The 17,473-nt window shown below is 44.8% G+C and overlaps 1 protein-coding gene across 4 annotated transcripts in view; it reads left to right on the forward strand.

Moving 5' to 3' along the window:
- The window catches only part of GALNT9 (polypeptide N-acetylgalactosaminyltransferase 9), a 100,199-nt gene that overhangs the window by 61,613 nt on the left and 21,113 nt on the right, over nucleotides 1-17,473 (forward strand). Inside the window, exon 1 of one of the 4 annotated variants that reach the window (XM_065851776.2) lies at nucleotides 16,452-16,647. The exons of the other annotated variants lie outside the window; for them this stretch is intronic. The gene's annotated coding sequence lies outside the window, so the exon portion shown is untranslated. Of the gene's footprint in view, nucleotides 1-16,451; nucleotides 16,648-17,473 lie in introns of those variants that run through there. 4 annotated transcript variants of the gene reach the window in all.

A 17,473-nucleotide genomic window follows, 5' to 3' on the forward strand; every position in this document is an offset into this window, starting at 1 on the left:
TTACAAGGGATCCATCCCTCACTGTGCGTGGTCAGAACAGCGATGAGGAAAAGAAGGTAAAATAGGTATGTTGGTGGAAATGAGGATCAGCCACAGTGCGGAGTGGTGAGAAGCAAATTTCCTAATACGGAGGATTCTGAGAGTATAGAAGCTCTTGAAAGATTTGCCAATGCAGGCAGGTGGCTCCAAGCCTCAGAATGTGTGTTTTTGCCTGATTACTGCTATTATTAACAAAAAATGTTTACAAAGTGGGTGGGAAGAGGATGAAGATTGTGCTGTGAGGGCCTGGGGAGTGTTGTGCTAGACTTAGGCAAAGAAGCTGTCAAAGTAAATAGATAAAAGCCATAGCGTTTCTAGAATCAGGGCTGCTTGAACACGTGCCAGGTGAAATGAGGAGGGATTTGCTCCCAAGACTCGAAGCATCTTCAGTCTGAAATACTGCACAGATTATTAAGGATATGTTTTTGCATGCCCGCAAAAGTGCTTCTCAGTCTTTCTGCTCACCATGTCTATGGTGTTCAGAACTTGTAAACAGTAATTCTCAAATGGTAAACCTTTAACACTTCAGAGTGAGCCAAAAGATGAACCCTCAGGGACTTCCTGTGCCATACAATATTCTGTTGTGAGAATGGACCCACTGGATTAAATGCGGCTCTGTGATTTGCATATATTGAACTGCTCTGCTTCCTCCCCATTCATCCACCTGTCCAACCCAAACGCCGCTTTCTCAGAGGTGTGTTGGCTCTGGCCAATATGTCTGGTTCTTCTCCACCCTTCCTGGCTCAGCTCCTGCGGGCTCAGCGCTGCTGTGGGCACCAGAGCCCTCAGCACCCAAGCAGCTCCCAGGAAACTGGTAAATGTCTTTCACAATGGATGTTCCGAGTAAGGGGAGCATTAGAGGTTTGGGGAGTTTGTTCCTTAAGAGGACAAAGCTCAACTAGATGAGAAGGAGAGGGGGGAAAAAAGCCTTTTTAATAAAAACTTAAGCAGGAGTCCCCTCTGTGACAGGAAATGATACTGTGAAGGAAATGTTATAGTTTGAATGGAAATTAATTCAGAGGAAGAGTAGAAGAGGCTTATGTTTTACAGGGAGAAGAGCCTTTGGTCATAGGGCTGTCCTTTGACTTCTTCTCTGACTCGAGAAAGATGGTGCAGTAAAGAAAAATTTGAAAGGGGCAACGGGTACCATCAGTCGGAGACACAGTGTCCCTGCTTGCAGCTCCCCTGTTGTTTGACGTGTGTCTAAAGGGGACTTTGGGTGTCCATTTCAACAGGACTTGGTTGCCAGAGAAGATAAGCCTTGCTTTTCAAAGAGAATTTAATTCCCTGTCAACGTGGCTGCCCAACAACAGGAGCACTCGGTCAGCGGTGTTTCCCAGTGACTGACCGTCAGAAAGGCGCTCTAGAGTGACAAGTTAATATTTTTCTACATATCCTTTAGCTAGGTTTGAGTGACACCCATGTATTGGCTTTTGATGCCAAACACTCCAGAAAGTCATTTATAAGACACCGTGTACATCTCAGATGAGTGTGGGATGAAGTGTTAGGTGTCATTTACCGTGACAATGTGCTATCTACATTCCCAGCCCATATTTTAGACTCGTGTGTGATGTACATTCTGCTATATGTGGGCATCAGGAATCAAGGAGCCTGAGAAATTGCTGTTAGGGTTCATTTTCAGAGTAGTGTCTGGCATTGTGGCCGGGCAATTCCCATTAATATTAATAGAAATTTAGCAAATAAATCTCATTTAATAACTTTCAGAAAATTTACCCTTAATGTGCCTTACATTTCAATACGCTGATCTGTGATTTGAAATTCCATTTGAGAAGGGCAGTGTGATAGATATAATAACAAGAGATGTACAGAAATCAGTAGGATGCGTGTTTCTACATGGCACTGGAGGCTTACAGTACTTTTAAATCAAAGCATCCTAGAATCCTATTAAAGCAATCCCCTTTAACCTTAAGGAGTGATTTTTTTCCTAAGTGATCCACAGGGGATTTGGCTGTTAAATTTCCATTAATGGTAATGGGATTCACAATATTACAAAGCAAGTTCCCCACTAGTCATGCTGAAATTCTACCCCCTGCAGCAATTAATCATGCCCGTTGGGATCATTAATGGAAATATGAAGCAAATTATCTGGCTAATCATGATATGCTACCAGTTGCCTCTCCTGCAATCATTGATTGCAGGCTGGTTAAAGCCAACTTTCAGTTTTAAGATTTTATAGCTGAGTGACACAAGTCTGGGTGTCCTGTGGTGGTTGTGAATGCCAAGGCAGCTGCAGCTCACAGCGCAGACCAAGGTTTGCAAGCAGTGTGGACCAAGGTTTGCAAGCAGCACGTCCTCCTCATTACTTCTCCATCTTCCATCTCTTGGTGCGATGTTTTGGTTTCTCTCTGACTTGCATCCCTTGTATCAGGTCTTGCAGGTGCTTCCCATGAGGACCGTTCTCCCCACGGCTTTTACCAGGGTGTCCTGCTGCAGTTCTGCATTTCCTCATTCTGCCCAAGCCAGGGGCTTTGTGCTTGCTTCTGCTCTTCTGGGAGTCTGCGTTTTCAACCTGTGCTATGAAAATGGGTAAACCAGACTGAGCGCTGTGCTTGTGCTGGAGTGTGTTCACAGAAGCCTTGGCTCTGTCCTTAAATCTATGCTTGTGCTACCTGATAGCATCAATGCACTTACCCCGTCTTGCCTGCCCTGTTTTGCAGGGAGCATTCTCACGAGTCACGGGCTGGCTGGTTGTAGCCGCCAAGGTCACCCCTCAGAGTGCTGGAAAGAGAAGAACCACTTCAGCGTATTAGCTAAAGAGTTCGCTCCTCACTCTTGCTCTACTTAAATGTTAAAGACAGCAAGCTATAAAATTTACCCTTTCTTAAAATTTACGCTTGGCTAAATCTAAGTCTCTTAATTGATTGGTTTGGGGCTTTTTTCCTCGCTGGTGTTCTGTGAAGGTTTAACGTGCTGCCAAAGTGCGGCCCTGGTTAGGCAGCACAGTCAGCTCTTGAGGATATTCTTCCATGAACATTATAGTATCATGGTCAAGCCAACCAGCAAACATGCAAATCCAGGCGTGCCCTGCCAAATCAATAGCGTTTCTTCAGACACAACACTGATTTATAGGCACGCTGCGTGGCTGTGTCGCTTTCCTGATGAATTCTGCAGAGTGCAGAGGGGCACTAAACAACAGAGATAAATACTGGAGTACAAAGGAGCATAATACAGATTTATAGCCATAACAGAATACAGAGTACAGATGTTTTGCATGTAACCAAGGTTGGTTTATGAGCGTTTGTGGGCAGTGGTATCTGTATGCTAACAAAGGGCTGATTTTTGATGTACCTGGAAAGGAAACTTTTGACAATATGTTCTGACACCATCCAAGGGACACTGTCTGCTGTGTTCCCGAGTACATGTGTTTCAGCTCTTATTGGGAGCTGTCTGATGGGATAGGTTGAGCGTTGGAAGGGGAGAATGCTCAGGTTCACCTGAGTACTCTGGAGCAGAGACGTCATTGGAAATGGGACACTTACCAGAGCACTCGGGCGATTTCAGAAATCCCTCCTGGAGTGTGTGTTAAGTTAGCTGGGCACCGACAGCTTGAATAGCTTCTCGTTGTCCTACTCTGTCATTTGGCGAGGAAACAGTTAGTGCCTAATTATTAATTTTTACATACTCAGAAGCTTATTCCTGCAGAAGTCTTGTTGTTTTGGTTTTGTTTTTTCTTACTGTGGAAAATAAACCGATTCCATTATGTTGTGTTTCCATAGGGAACCTTACTAATGTACCTGATATACTACAGTTGATGGCAAGTGATGATAAGCTGCTCATACCACTGGGAGCTCTGGAATGCGTGGTTTATAAAGCCAGGTAACTCATGCAAGTCCCTAAACAAGACGCTCCACGGAGTGGCAGAGTGACAGAATTTTGGCTCCAAGCTTGAGACTGTTTGGCTCTATTGGAAATCCATATATCATCCTTCCCTCCTGGCATCTGCTGCTCTGAGAAGGTTCAGCTCATTGCTATAACAAGTTTCACCAAGCGTGGTTGCAGTCCGTGGATGTTGGGTGGATGGTCTCATCGGAGCATCTCGGCACTTGGTCTGATGTCCGTGGGTGCTACCAGACAAGGCCTCGATGGTTGTTTGCCACTCCCCAACTCCAGGCAGGGTACAAGTGCTGATTTGTAGTTAATGCAGGTGATCTTTGTAGCCTTTCTGATCAATCCAACCTAATTAAAGGAGTAATTCTCTGGGTTTAGGACCAATTTACCTTTCCGAGATGATGTGAATGCCTGCAGCTCAACTAATAATGAGGTAACGTCTTAGAGCCAATTAAGTGAGAATGAATCAGTAGAGCCCATTAAACTTGATAAAGTTCAATAAGAGAAGGAGCAGGTGAATTTTTCCTTGTTAGAAACTCTGGTGTTTTATGGAAAGTTAGAAACCTCGGAGCAACTTCTCCCGCTGCAATGCCAGGCTCTGTGTTCTGAAAGCAGCCCAGCTCCCTTAGCTTCAGCATCCTGATGCTTTCCCAAAATTTCTTAGGGCTTAGGGATTCAGAAGAGCCTGTAAGTCATCTTTTTCTGAATGTTTTTTTAGCGAATGTTCATGCAGATCAACCCTCGTCTGTGAAAGGATTCTATTAATAAAACCAGCTGTGGAACAGGAAGACAGAATAGTGTTATTAGTAACTGCAAAACCCTTTCAAAGCACTATTCATCATTGAAATAATTTACTAAATGGCTTCTGAGAAGAACTATTAATTAACTGGCAAGAATGAGCCCCATTAGCATTTGTTTACTGTACTGTGTATGTTGGCCTTGGGGACCTAGACCAGAAGAGGGATGTGTTGAAGAGATGCAGAGGGACATGTTTCAGCTGTCCCTTCCACGGGCAGAGCATCGCCGTTATTCCCGCCGCGAGAGCCGGCTGGGGTTGAGGCCGGACACGAAGGGACAGGGCAGGGCAGGGCTGTTTGAGACCCGGTTCTGCGGCTGTCCCGGCCGATTCCGGCCCCAGGAGCAGAACACCCCGGGTTTGGCTCCTCGGGGCGTCACGGGACAACATGGATCAACTTGTTTTCCAGTTTCCCATTTGAAGTGATGGAATAAAGAAGAAGTATATTGTATTTACCTGAATACTGAAACAACTGCCCACACAGTGGCAGCCTTTGTGATCATAACTCGACCAGTTCAGAGAGGGTTGGTAAGGCTGGGGATGAGCTTGAGAAGGCTGTTCAGAGTATCAGTGTTAGCAAGTAACATAAACCTCGGGCGCAATCCATTCAATCTTTTAATGCAAGATAACTACTAAGACTTAAGATGAGTTTTCTCAGCTCATGCTGTGTGATCTGCACTGATCTTTTTTCACAAAGGGAGAAAAACCTAATTGAATAATTCAGATATATGAACAGAACTGGTAATCTTGAGTGTCTTATGCTTCCTTGTCGTGTGCCAATGGGGGAAGACAGCTAGACACGTGATAGCTTATTGGATCTATGATATTATTTTCAATGACAAGATCTGAATCAGAAAGCGAATGGTGCATTAGTTTACAGGTTAATTTCTCGTTAACGTGTTATTATACACATCTTGTAAGCGGGTGTTGTGGTCAGCAATCCCCAGCGCGTTGATCCGGTCAGGCGTATGAGCCGCTTTCAGGACATCTGCACAGCAACAATCGGTGCTGCAGTCATTTTGCAGAGTTGTGGTGTGCGGGGTGTTGTGTGTGGTGGTTTTCCTTGTTTGTCTGTTATAACAGATCCTGGATGGGGTGCGGTAGGTCACCCAAGTGCAGAAGAGCTTTATGTGGATTGGTGAAGCTGTTTTCCTCCTTGCCTTTTGTCTCTGTTTACCGACTCCAGGTGTAGATTGCTTCTCCAGCTGACATTAATGCATTTTACTATTCAGTGTTTCACTTCAGCGTTTCAAAAAGGCAGCAGTAAACCGTTTACTCATGTCAACACTAAAGACTAAATCACTTCTCTCAGTTACAAGTCTGTGACAAATTTCGGTGTGTTTCCAGGATCTGACACATCCTTGCAGTGAAGATGTTAAAGAAACTAATGTCTTGCTGATTTGATTCAGAAAGAGAGAATCGATTCAAAGTGTGAAGTTAACGTGTGCACAAAGCGACCTTGGGTTGCTAAACCGTGATCTTCAATGTAAAGCCACTTACACCTGAATTAGAGCTTTCATAGCAGTCTGATATGTTTATTTAATTATATACATTCACTTTATCTTTTAATTAACCAAGCTTAATTATTTTAGTGTTGACAAGCCCTCAAATACCTGGATTGAAAGGGAAAATGTCAGATAGTGTCCTGCACCACTAAAACCCTTACATGGGTTTTCTGTTGTACTGTGACCACGTAGTGAGACAGGGGACGTGACCCGGGCTCCATGACTTTAGTCCATGGATAAATTTATGTGCCAGACCACAAGGACACCTGAAGGCTCTGGAGTACTGGTCTGGTAGTGAAGGGCAACCTTTCCAGAATGAAGAATTTATATAACAAAGACTTAAAACCTTAAAATTTTAAAGCTTTGCTTCTGATCTCTTTTTCTCCCCGTGTGCTAGGCTATTTCTTCTATTCTGCTTTTTGGCAACTTCAGGCTTCCTTAAAAACTTCCGAGCATCTGTGAGAGTAAGAAATATGTCAGATACGTCAGCCTAAGCTCAGGAGACAAGCGTCCATCTAGCCTGAGAATCAGCTCCAAGTTCTGGGCTATAAATTGTATTCTTCCCATTAGAGCTGAGAACCCGCAGCTGAAGATGGACCAAGAAAGAGCAACATTCGGACTTTTGAGAAATGATCTCCGATTTACGGTGGTGACACAAAACTAAGCATTGAGTTTCCAGCACGTTCATCACTAGATTTAGTGCAGTATCACAAGATAACTTTTTTGTTTAATGGCGTTGCTGTCTGGTTTTTGGGAAGCAATCTAATGTTCCTTTTTCACGTACCTCAGCTGGCCCTTTGTTCAAGTTATTACCCATCACCTCCATTAGGCTCTTATCCATCTGACCTCTGTAAACCTGCTCAGATTGCATTTCTTAATCCTGAGGTATGTCCTAAAGCTCGGCTATGGCCAGTGACAGAGGGGTTGTGTCTGATTCTCATTGAGAGGTGAGCACAGTTTCCTTGTAAACGAGATCCAGCCCAGCCCAGTTTGAGGTGTAAACCAGGAACCTGTACTGGATCCACATTCATGTTCCGCTTAAATTTTGTTTATTTTTCAGATGTGTTAAAAAGCCTTGTGTCAAATGTTTCTGACTTAGCAAGCTGAAAGCTGTTGGTGTTTTTGCAGACATAGTCCTTTTGGAGCCGTAATGCTGAAGAAGCTGGAAGGTGCCAGACGAGCTATTTCTGTGTTCATGTACCAGTGAATCGGAACAGCTTGCGCTGAGTGCTGGCTTTTCGGACAGCTTGGCAATGCCCCGTGCATCGGAACTCGTGCTTCGTGCATGTGCTTCACTCCTTCACCTGCTCAGAGGACCAGCCTGCCTAGTTCATACCCAGTGCCACCAAGATGAGAAATAGGGCCTTGCAATATTATTTTTTCCCTTATCTACCTATTCTGTCTCTCACCTTGAGATTGTACTCTTGGTACCTCCTGTGCTGCTGACTTGTGCTTTTGGTGTTCAAACTAAGACCCCTTCTGTTTCCCTTTTGAAGACCAGATGTGCAGTGGGTTTAGTGATGGGCTGCGTGGTCCTGTCTCCTCGGAGCTGGAACTGGGGCTGTGCCCAGGTCTGCAGCTCAAAGAGTAAATTAGCTGTTCTGGAGAAAATAAAGTCCTTATGACTTCCAGCAAGACGCCAAGAGGCTCTTGATTTCCCAGGGTCAGCTTGGCTGGAAGGGGCCGGCTTCTTGATCCTGCTTTATTTTGCAGAGACTGGTAATAGTAGTATGGGACCATGAGGAGACAAGGAAAGCCACAGCAGTAAAGAACTTTTATTAAAGTAGATATTGAGGAAGAATTAAGAGAGGCCAAGGAAAGACAAATTGGTATTCAGGGACTGAGAAGAAGCCACTTCAAAGAAAACGACTTGAGGAAAGATAATCTGAAGTCACAACATTAAAGGTTTTCGGTGTCCCTGCATTATCCCTCTGCTGTTTGGAACATCCCCAAGTATTAGAGCGGCTGAAATGCTGGAGGGGAACAGTGTGAAAAATAATAGAACAAAAATCCCTTTATAAGAAGTGGGTGCTGATAGCCAGGAGCATCTTGACAGCAAACAAGTAACAAATCCATTACACAAAAGCGAGGTACTCGAGTCAGGCAGCACGCCTGCGTGACACCAAACCCGCTGAACAAAGCTGCTCTTGGGAGCCCTGCCCACTTGCTTGCAGCGGATAAATACCACTAAACCCTTCCAAAAGAAGCTTGGAAAACAAATCCATGAAGCGGCAATCTTGGCTCCTTGCCCCGTTGAATGCCCAAGACTCACTTTGATGCGCAGCCAGTAGAGGCAATTCAGAAAAAAAAGTGAAGGCCAGGTCCTTTGCTGGTGTAAATCCATCTGGCTTTATTGCTAGCACCAAAAATCGAGTGGAAACAGTAATTTTAGTATTAGATGCCATCCTGGCCTGCAGTTTGTGCCCCCTTTCTTCTCCTCCTGGCTGGGCACACGTGCGGTCGCACACATCTGTTCTGCAATGCTGGGTGTGCAGCTCGTTCAGGGAAAGGTCAGGAAAAGGGGGGACATTTTCCAGATATGACCTGAGATCTCTGTAAGTGCCAAGTACAAATGTGTGTGGGTCCATGACTTGGTTTCCAAAGTACGACAATGGAAGAAAGAAACAGTAGTGGTAAAGCAGATAGGGAGTCATGTGCTCCATAGCCAAAGCCGTGGTAAGGGTCTGGTGTATTAGTTGACATACATACATAGAAAATGTAGGAAGATTTTGACCTTTTTTTTTTCCTAAACCATCGTGGTTACAACATCACTGGCACAATTTTACAGCGGGGTGGAGCTTGGTTTATATTATTCAGCTTAAGAAAATGAAAGACATTTTCCATGAAACTCTACAACCTCGGGCCGCTTTGAAAGAATGGAAATAGAAATATCAGACCTTGTTTTCCTGAATTAATTTAGTATTTATTTGGGTTTCGAAGAACAGCTGGTAGAAGGTGGTCGCTAGAGAAGGTGGCGCCTGGTGAGAAGAGCTGGTGGCCCTGGTTTGAAGGCCGGCGTGTTCCTCAGCAGAGCCCGTGGTCCCACGGCCGCCGTTGTCACCCCTGTCACTGCTGATCCTCCCCCAGGCTCGCGAGCCGGTGCCTGCCAGCGCTCAGAGTTTGTTTGGCAGGAATGCGATTGCCACGTTCAGGGGGTTTTGTGTTAAAAGCACCGAAGGCTTTCAGAAAAAGAAAAATCGAGCGGTGTCGTGTAAGTACTCCATTTTGAGCACCTTTTGATCCTCGCTTTAAAATTTCATAACTGACAAATGATGCTGCACACATTTCAGCAAGTACACTATATTGTTCTTAGAAGGGCTTTTATCATTTTAAAGCCGTGATGTTTCTCTCGGTTTTTGCTCCTCTTTTCTTTCGCTCTCACCAAGCAGATGCTTTATGTTTATAGATTCAGTTTCTGTATTTCAGCTGATGGAAATGCATTTCTGTTTCTTTCTGTCTGAGTGCAATAGTTGCCTGAACGTGTGCCGGTGTTACCAATCACCCGCTAACGGGACAGCCAAGCGCTTCCAGGGCTGCTGTGTTTGTGGGTACATTTTCCCACACCAACAGATGGGCCAGCATGGTATAACTCAGAGCTCAAACCTGCCTCAAGTGCTAATGTCACTGTCACCCAGGGCTGGGGACCTAAATGCTTTGGTTCTCTCCAGGGTTCCAAAAAGGCAAGAAAAGCTGATAATTAATTGATTTCTCCTCCGAACTTCAGTGAATTTCCTCTTTTGTACCTGCCTGAGAGTCAAATCTTGCTGTCCCAGCACCGCTATTCCTTGTGCTGCGTGGAGCCCTGGGGAAGCAGCGCCATGGAATAGCAGCCCAGGGTTAGGGTTAGGGTGCTGCCCTGGGGCAGGTTGGCTGTTCCGTGACCCAGGATGGCTAAAAATGGTGAAAGCCATATACGCTGTAATGTTCGCCGTATATAAATGGTCTAAATTGCAGTCTTTGAAGATCTGAGACTTAAATACCATCTACTCCATTCTTGGTGTAGCGATCATCCATTGCTGACATAAAATACTAGTTTGTCCTAATGCGTATTTTGCTCAAATTGCTGGGAGCAGTAAACATTTCATCGAATGGCACTTCAGAATTGTGTTTAATGGCATGTGCCCTTCTACTCGTGGTGATACCACGGGATACCTAGGGTGAGGAAGCAGTTTCAACAGCAGCAGTTACAGCGTGCCGTGCTGCGTCGCTCGGTGGAGCGTGCAGTGCCAAAAAGGGAACACCCTGCTCAGCGTCATCCTCTTGCTGTTACTGAACTGGGAAACAACTGCAGGTGGCTAACGAGATGTGTCCATTGACCCCTTTTCTTTAAGCAGTCCCAGATTGGCCATCTGCAAACTGAGGCCCCTCCAGCAACCAGGGGTGTCCGGAGGGCCCTCACTTTAAGTCAGCATCAAGCTCTGTCTACTCATCTGGACACAGGTTTAAAACACCTATGCTGTTTTAAAAGCAAACAAAAAAGTGAGATATTTAATTTCTGTATGTTTTTTCAGCTTCTGATTCTCCCGTGTTTTTTTTAACAGAAGGCAATTTTATTATCTGCCCTTTACCTGTGAGCACTGTGAGGTGTGAGGTGCCTTCTTCACCTCCTCTGCGTTGGGCAAAACCCAGCCCAGCTCTCCTCCTCAGACTTACAGAAATGCCCTATTCACAAGGTTATGCTGAATTCTTACATATATATATATATATTATGCATAGTTAATACACATGAAATCGGTACCTGAGTTTTCTACAGTCTCTTTATCATCTCGACGTGTTTTTTTCAGCTGCTTGCTTTAGAAAACACATCTTCTTTTTACTTTTTGCACAGTTTCTATTAGAAGTAGTCATGGTTTGATATTAATGTCTGTAGTCCTTCTGACACAGGCTGAGGCTTGACCAAAACCAGCTCTGCCTTGTATATTTAATGACATTTCTCTTGCTGACCAAGTGAATTTGTTCAGAATACAAAACTCCTATAAATTCTTTGTAAATCTGCCTCCTGTGTAGCGACTTGTGAAATATCAGAGAAGTGAAACAAGATGGGGTTAGGGGTTTTTTCCATGTTGCTAACTTAGCCTGCTTTTGCTACGCTCAACACTTCGGACAAAAGTGTTCAAATCAGATTGCGTTTATCAAATATTGTTTGATTATTCTTCCTTTTGTTGCTGGGGTGGTTTTGTTTTTCTGGTCAGATTCAGAATGTCCTTCACTGATTAAATGCCATTTCTAAATAACAAATTAACCGTGTTATCTACGTAGAGCACTCGGAATTCATCAAAACAAAAGATGGAGGCTGTTACTCCTCATTTGAAATGGTGTAATCACAGCTATGCTGGTTGTGTTTTGATTAAGTAGCAGATGATTAGAGAGATCCATCATGCAAAGATGCGTTCAGGGCAATCACAGATCTAATTCCATCCCAATATAACAAAAGTTTTTGAGCACTGTTTTGAAGTTCTCACCCATACAGGGGAAAATGCTTGAAACTATGTTTGCAGGTAGCCTGATATTTTAGGTTGGGCAGACTTTCATTTCAGCCATAGGATCACCCACCTTTTTCTTCATTTTTCTTTTGCAACTGGAGAAACGGATGATGGAGCAGGATATGGACAGGAGGGGAAATGTGCAGGGTTTTTACCATGGTGTAATCCACAAACTTCTGATACTGAACCACGGCTGAGCATCTCAGGACCACAAGTGTTTTTCTGCCGGTTGTGAAGTCCAGAGCTGGAGTGAAGAACCAGGGCTGGCACTTCCACTTGGGTTCAGATAACGTGTCTCATGGGCCGCTGTTGGCGTTTGAAGCTGGTCAGAGCTTAAGCAGTTTGTGTCCAGGGTGAGGTTGCTCCGAAGTCCCCGTGTCCCCGCAGTCATCACTTCAATGAGGGCTTTTTCTTCGTAGCCTCCAAGTGTCATTTAAGTTGAGAAACTGGGTTACAGTCTATTATTTGTGCTGTTTCCTTGGCAATACAGGATCATCCTCTGCAACACAACTCCATAAGACAAAAACAGTGCAAAATTTCGTTTTGAAGCTCGGTTCAAGATAAGCAGATGGTACCGGTTGGTTTTGTGAGGTCTCTGATGTTCGCCTGGGGTGTCAGCACATATCGTACCCAAGGCCGCTGCTCACAGACACAGAGCTTTTTTCCCTCGAGCATCTTTGGCTTGATTTTGTTACCAAGAGCTGCTTAGAAGTGTGCCACTTTCTTCATAAACTTTATTAGGTATTAAATTGTTTTATTGGATATAAAATTAGTTTAGAGCATTGCATTCCAGGCTGCCGTAGCTATAAAGATTTCAGCGGCAATTCATGAGATTCATGGAAAATTAGAGACAGCGAGACTTCCTAGGTAATCAGAAAAAAGAAAAGCCACCTACATTGTATGTACTGCCTGAGGTGATTACTGCTAATGAGATAAGTGTGATGTACTGTTCTGTTAGGAAAATTGCATAAGTAGGAGAGATAGCAGGCTCTTCACCAGGTCTGATCAGGGGTGTTTGCAGAAGCACATTTGCTTGTTCAACTTGGAGCTAAAAGGAGTTTTTGAACTCCGGTTAACACCAGAGAACCGCTGCAAGTGAGAAAGTGACAGTCTGAGCAGGTGGAGGCGTTGACAGCGAGTTGTTAACAAGCCAAAAACAAGTCACTTAAATCGGCATTTAATTTTAGCTGTGTGAGTGGTCCTGCTGTAGTCAATGGGATAACGCGGAGCTGGAGAGTTAAGCAAGCAGCCAAGTCTTGGCTGGATCGAGAGCTACAGGTTCTGCTTGATAACTCCTGGTTTACTGCATATCCTTAGTGATTAGAAGCAGAGGAAGATGTTGTTCTGTTGTGTCTTGGATTACCAGAAAGTGATGCACTTTGCTTTCAATGTTTTTCCCCTTGTGAAAGGGAGCTATTAATCTCCATCTGTATCTCTTGCACTGTAGTTATAATAATCATAGCCTGAAAAAGTTAAGGAAAAACATTGCTTGAAGAAATTCTAATTCTGCATCAAAGGGTTATTGGGCTGGATTGAGCCCAGCCTAGGGAGCTTGCCTGATTAATTTTTAATATGTAAAAAATATATATCATTTATAAAAATGGGAAAAGTAGAGCTTGCTGATTGTCAGGCTTCCTTTCGAGCCGCGGTATCTTCTTGCTCTGCAATACTTTGTGAATTTAACATGCAAGGTTAGATCCCCATAACTCCCAGCAGGCTTCTGCAATGGAGCTGGCTCATGGAGGGCCAGGGTCCTGACCCGGCGGCTCGCGCAGACAGCCCGGCGTTTCTGCTCCAGGTCTTGGTCAGGTTTAGATGTCGAGCCTCGCTACAAAGGCTTTGTTGTTTAAAAAAAACATAAGTCTGAAGTCAGAATTTTTCTAGCATTAGCTACCATTTGTTAGATTGCATTATGTCGTCTTCTGCTGTCTTAAAGAGCTAGGATCGAGAATTTCTTCCCATGCAGCTACTTATTGAACTGTGTCTCGAACTTCTCTCAGAAAATAGCTTGGGCTTCTTAAGCCTCACTGCATGGCGTATTTTTGAGATTTAAAACCACACTTGTGTTATTGAGAAGGAACACGAGTGAAATAGAGTTAATTTGTCAAGGAAAGAGAAGGACCTTTTCTTGTTTCCTTTGCACAAGCTTTGTTCCAGCTCAAGTTTAACCAGTCTGGGCCAGGTTTCCCTGCAGTGTTGTGTCTGCGTGTGAATGCAGGTGGGCACCGAAGGTACCCGACGTGTTCTCTCCAGGGAGCAGATGGTGCTGCCGGGCCCTCCCCAAGGGCTTCACGGGGCATTCTGACACGAATCTTTGTAGATATTGGGTGACAGTATTTAGATGTCTTTAAGAACAGTGTCTTTACAGTCTCATAACTTGGACGTATGAGAATTTATCAGCCTGTTTCCTGGGGACCATTGGGATCACTGACTCTAATCTGGAAGGAGGATCCCAGTTAAATTACACCGGGAAAAAAAAAATTCAGAGAGTAGTTCTTAATTGGAAGGCGATGACTCATTACATTCATCTTACCCACCCAGACTGTTGATTTGATTTTCCTCTGAACCTGACGGTGCGGCCGCGCGGGGGCTGCAGCGCTGGCCTTGCTCACCATTGCTCTTCGAAATAATGAAGGTGGGACAAACCGGGCTGAACTCAGATTTTGAAGTGCTGAGCGGAACGGACATTTCCTGGCAGAAATCCTGCGGAGATCAGCTAATGAGTGAAAACTGCACATGTTCTGTGCCGAGCCCAGCCTGGCCAGAGCTGGTCGCATCAGGATTATCTTTCAGCTAAGGCACCAGCCCAGAAATGAGAAAACCTGAGTTGATTTCTGTCTCTGCCATAGGTTCAGATGTGGCTTGGAATAAGATATTTGGTTTCGCTATATTCAATTTTTGTTCTGTGGCATATGGGAGGAAATATTTCTTTCTGTCCATGTCTTGTCTTTTAGAGGATCTCTAAAATGCTTTTGGTATTTAAATATGTGCACGTGTAGCATCTGGATGTGATTGAAGCTTCCGTAACTGCTGTCACACTAACAACCACAGAACTGCTCATTTAAAAACCTGAAATTCACCTTATAAAAGCTCCATGCCAACATAAATTACAGTCAGGCATTTTGTTTCCAGCAAAACTGGGTAAGATGATGTTGCCGCTTCTCTGTCCTCATCCTGAAACGTAGGTTACCATTCCCTTAGTCTTCCCAAATCTGCCAAAATGATACAAGGCTGCAGCTCCTGTTATTTAAAGCGTTTAAACCGGACTGTATCATTTAGAATTATAATTTGTGCTAATTATGGGGTGTTTACATGAGCACCTCAAGGAGCGGTGATGTTCTGGGGGCAGAGGGAATGGACCAGGACTGGCGCAAACACCTCTGGGTAAATCTTCACCCGGCCCAGCCAAAATGAACCACGGAACCGGCAGCTGAGTCTCAGCAGCGGGACCCGAGCAGCCACAGAGCCCTTTCTCCTGCAGAACCGTTCTTTAAACACGGCATCCTGCATATGGTGATGGAATTGCTCAGCATAGCTCAGCAGAGGCTGTGACCAGCGTTGGTGACGGTGACAGGAGAAACGGGCAATGGAAAAAGGTTGTTGCCATCACCTGACAAAGCAGCCGCTGAGGCTGGAATTCCTGTGAAGACGCCGGGGGTAGGCGCAGCAGAGCGTGTGGACGGTGGCACGGGGCAGCGCGCAGGACTGTGATACAGCGGGCACCGCGCGTCGAGCTCGGGGGGAATCCCCGGGGGCCTCGGCCGCGGTTATTGCTTTGGTCTCATTTCATCCCTGTAGATGTGTTGCACTGCTCGTCACAGCCCGGCTCCGAGACGAGATGGAAAGCGATGATTTAGAGGCAATGGGACAGACAAGTGGATTGTATTCCGTGTTACTCACAGCAAAGATGCTCCAGGGCAAAATTAAATGAACTGGAGGTCCAGAAGAGTGCCTTCATAAAAATGATGTAGTTTTTTCAAATATCCTTACAGATGATAAGGGAAGCAATGCAGCCCCTGTAATTGTTTTTTTATCATCCATCCTGGTTTACCAGAAAAGGTTTTTTAACAGAGAATTGTATTCAGGTTGAAAAAGAGAAGTAGGCAAGACTCTTGATTATTTCTTTGGCAGCCCAAAGTGTTTACAACAAAGGCTGCACCGATAAATAGTCAGATCAAACCTGGGGCTCGGTAAATGGAGAGCACCTGTGACCCAGCAGGGATAAAAGGCACCGGGCATGTGATGAAAGGATCACTTAATCCTGTGGCACTCTCCCCTTCAGTTCTTGGAAATTCAGACTTTAAGGAAGCCAAGTAGCATTTAATGACTGCTACCTTCCTCCAGAAACAAAGGAATTACTGGAATAATAGAGGAGTTGTTTTTATTTCTTCATTTTAGCCAAGCTGTAGTTGAAGTGTATAATTTGGAGTAAAACCACAGCAGCTGTCTGGGAACATAAAATGCCATTAAGTAACTTAATGGTCATTAAGTAAACTCTGTATTTTGTTTTTATTTTCTGCTTTTCCGGTCACATCTGACATCCGTTCAAGGGCAGGGATAAAGGAGGAAAGGGGAGGGACGCGCAGGCGGTGTGAGCGCATTGTCTAAGTGTTCTCCGAGACCCTCATCTCACGTGTCCTGGTTGTTCTAACCCTTTCTGTGCTAAGAAGTTCATGGAGGCCATGGATGTTTGTAAGGACAGAGTCGTCAAGAGGTGGCGTGAAGTGTATCCATTTTCATTTACTCCTTTATGAGATGGGGACACTGTTTTCCCTGCTCACAGCGGGCGTCTGCAGACCACCCTGGGGTGTCAGGATCAAAGTCCTTTGGTACGAGCGAGGAGGATGATACAGAAACCTCTTCACCCTCTGCTGAGCTGTGTCTCCGTTGTCTCCGAGGGCAGGGCCAGTGCTGCCGCCATTCCCAGCGTGGCAGATGTCACCACATCATTCAGCGTGGGGCTGAGGAACGGGAGGTGAGTGGAGGTGACAGTGTGAGCTCTGGATGTCCTGTCCTTGGCGCAGCATGGGGTGTTGTGTCCGGGGGGAGCGTGGCCTGGCCCTGAGCGGGGCCTTTCCTCCGTGGGTTGTTTTCCCCTCTGTCTCCAGCCGGGGCTTAGGAAACCTGCTCATGGCGGAGGTGCCGAGTGTGGGTTCCCAGCCCAGGAGTGAGGAATTGTGATTAATGACTTCATTAAGTAAACCATAAAAAGGAAAAATTAAGTGTCAATGTTTTCCTCATAATCAACTAATGATCTTTTTGTCTGTAATGGGATAGTAATTTTCAAAATAATTAAAAAAAAAATACAGATTTGGCTAAAAAAATATTCTTTATCTAAATTTGACTGTTGAGGAGGGAGAATCCATTAACTCACATTCTCAAAAAAGGGTGTGTTCAGATGTTGTTGAAACAAAATATTTTGCTTGATCTGAAACAAACTTTTTTCCATATTTGTTGTCGAACACCTTGGAACACCAAGGACTTTTTGGTTCAATTCAAAACCCTATCTCTAGCTACATATATTTAACTTCTAGAAATCTCTCGCAAACAAAGAACACCCGTTATTTGCTCAGCGCTTTAATAATACAGGACGGTATCTTCCCAAGAAGCTGAAGCCAATATTTACAGTGTTCGATTGTGAGGACGCTTTTAGCTCTTGGGAAAAATACTGCCAAATGTGTATATGTATTTGCACATTCCTATACTAGATGGAATGTGTCCTTTCTGGTTTCCAAACCTGAGCGCCACATTTAGTGTTGGGCTTGGCCTAGACCAGCTCCGACCTCTCCCGCCCCAGCCCA

Source organism: Patagioenas fasciata, chromosome 17 (assembly GCF_037038585.1).
Source record: "Patagioenas fasciata isolate bPatFas1 chromosome 17, bPatFas1.hap1, whole genome shotgun sequence".
NCBI classification, from domain to species: Eukaryota; Metazoa; Chordata; class Aves; order Columbiformes; family Columbidae; genus Patagioenas; species Patagioenas fasciata.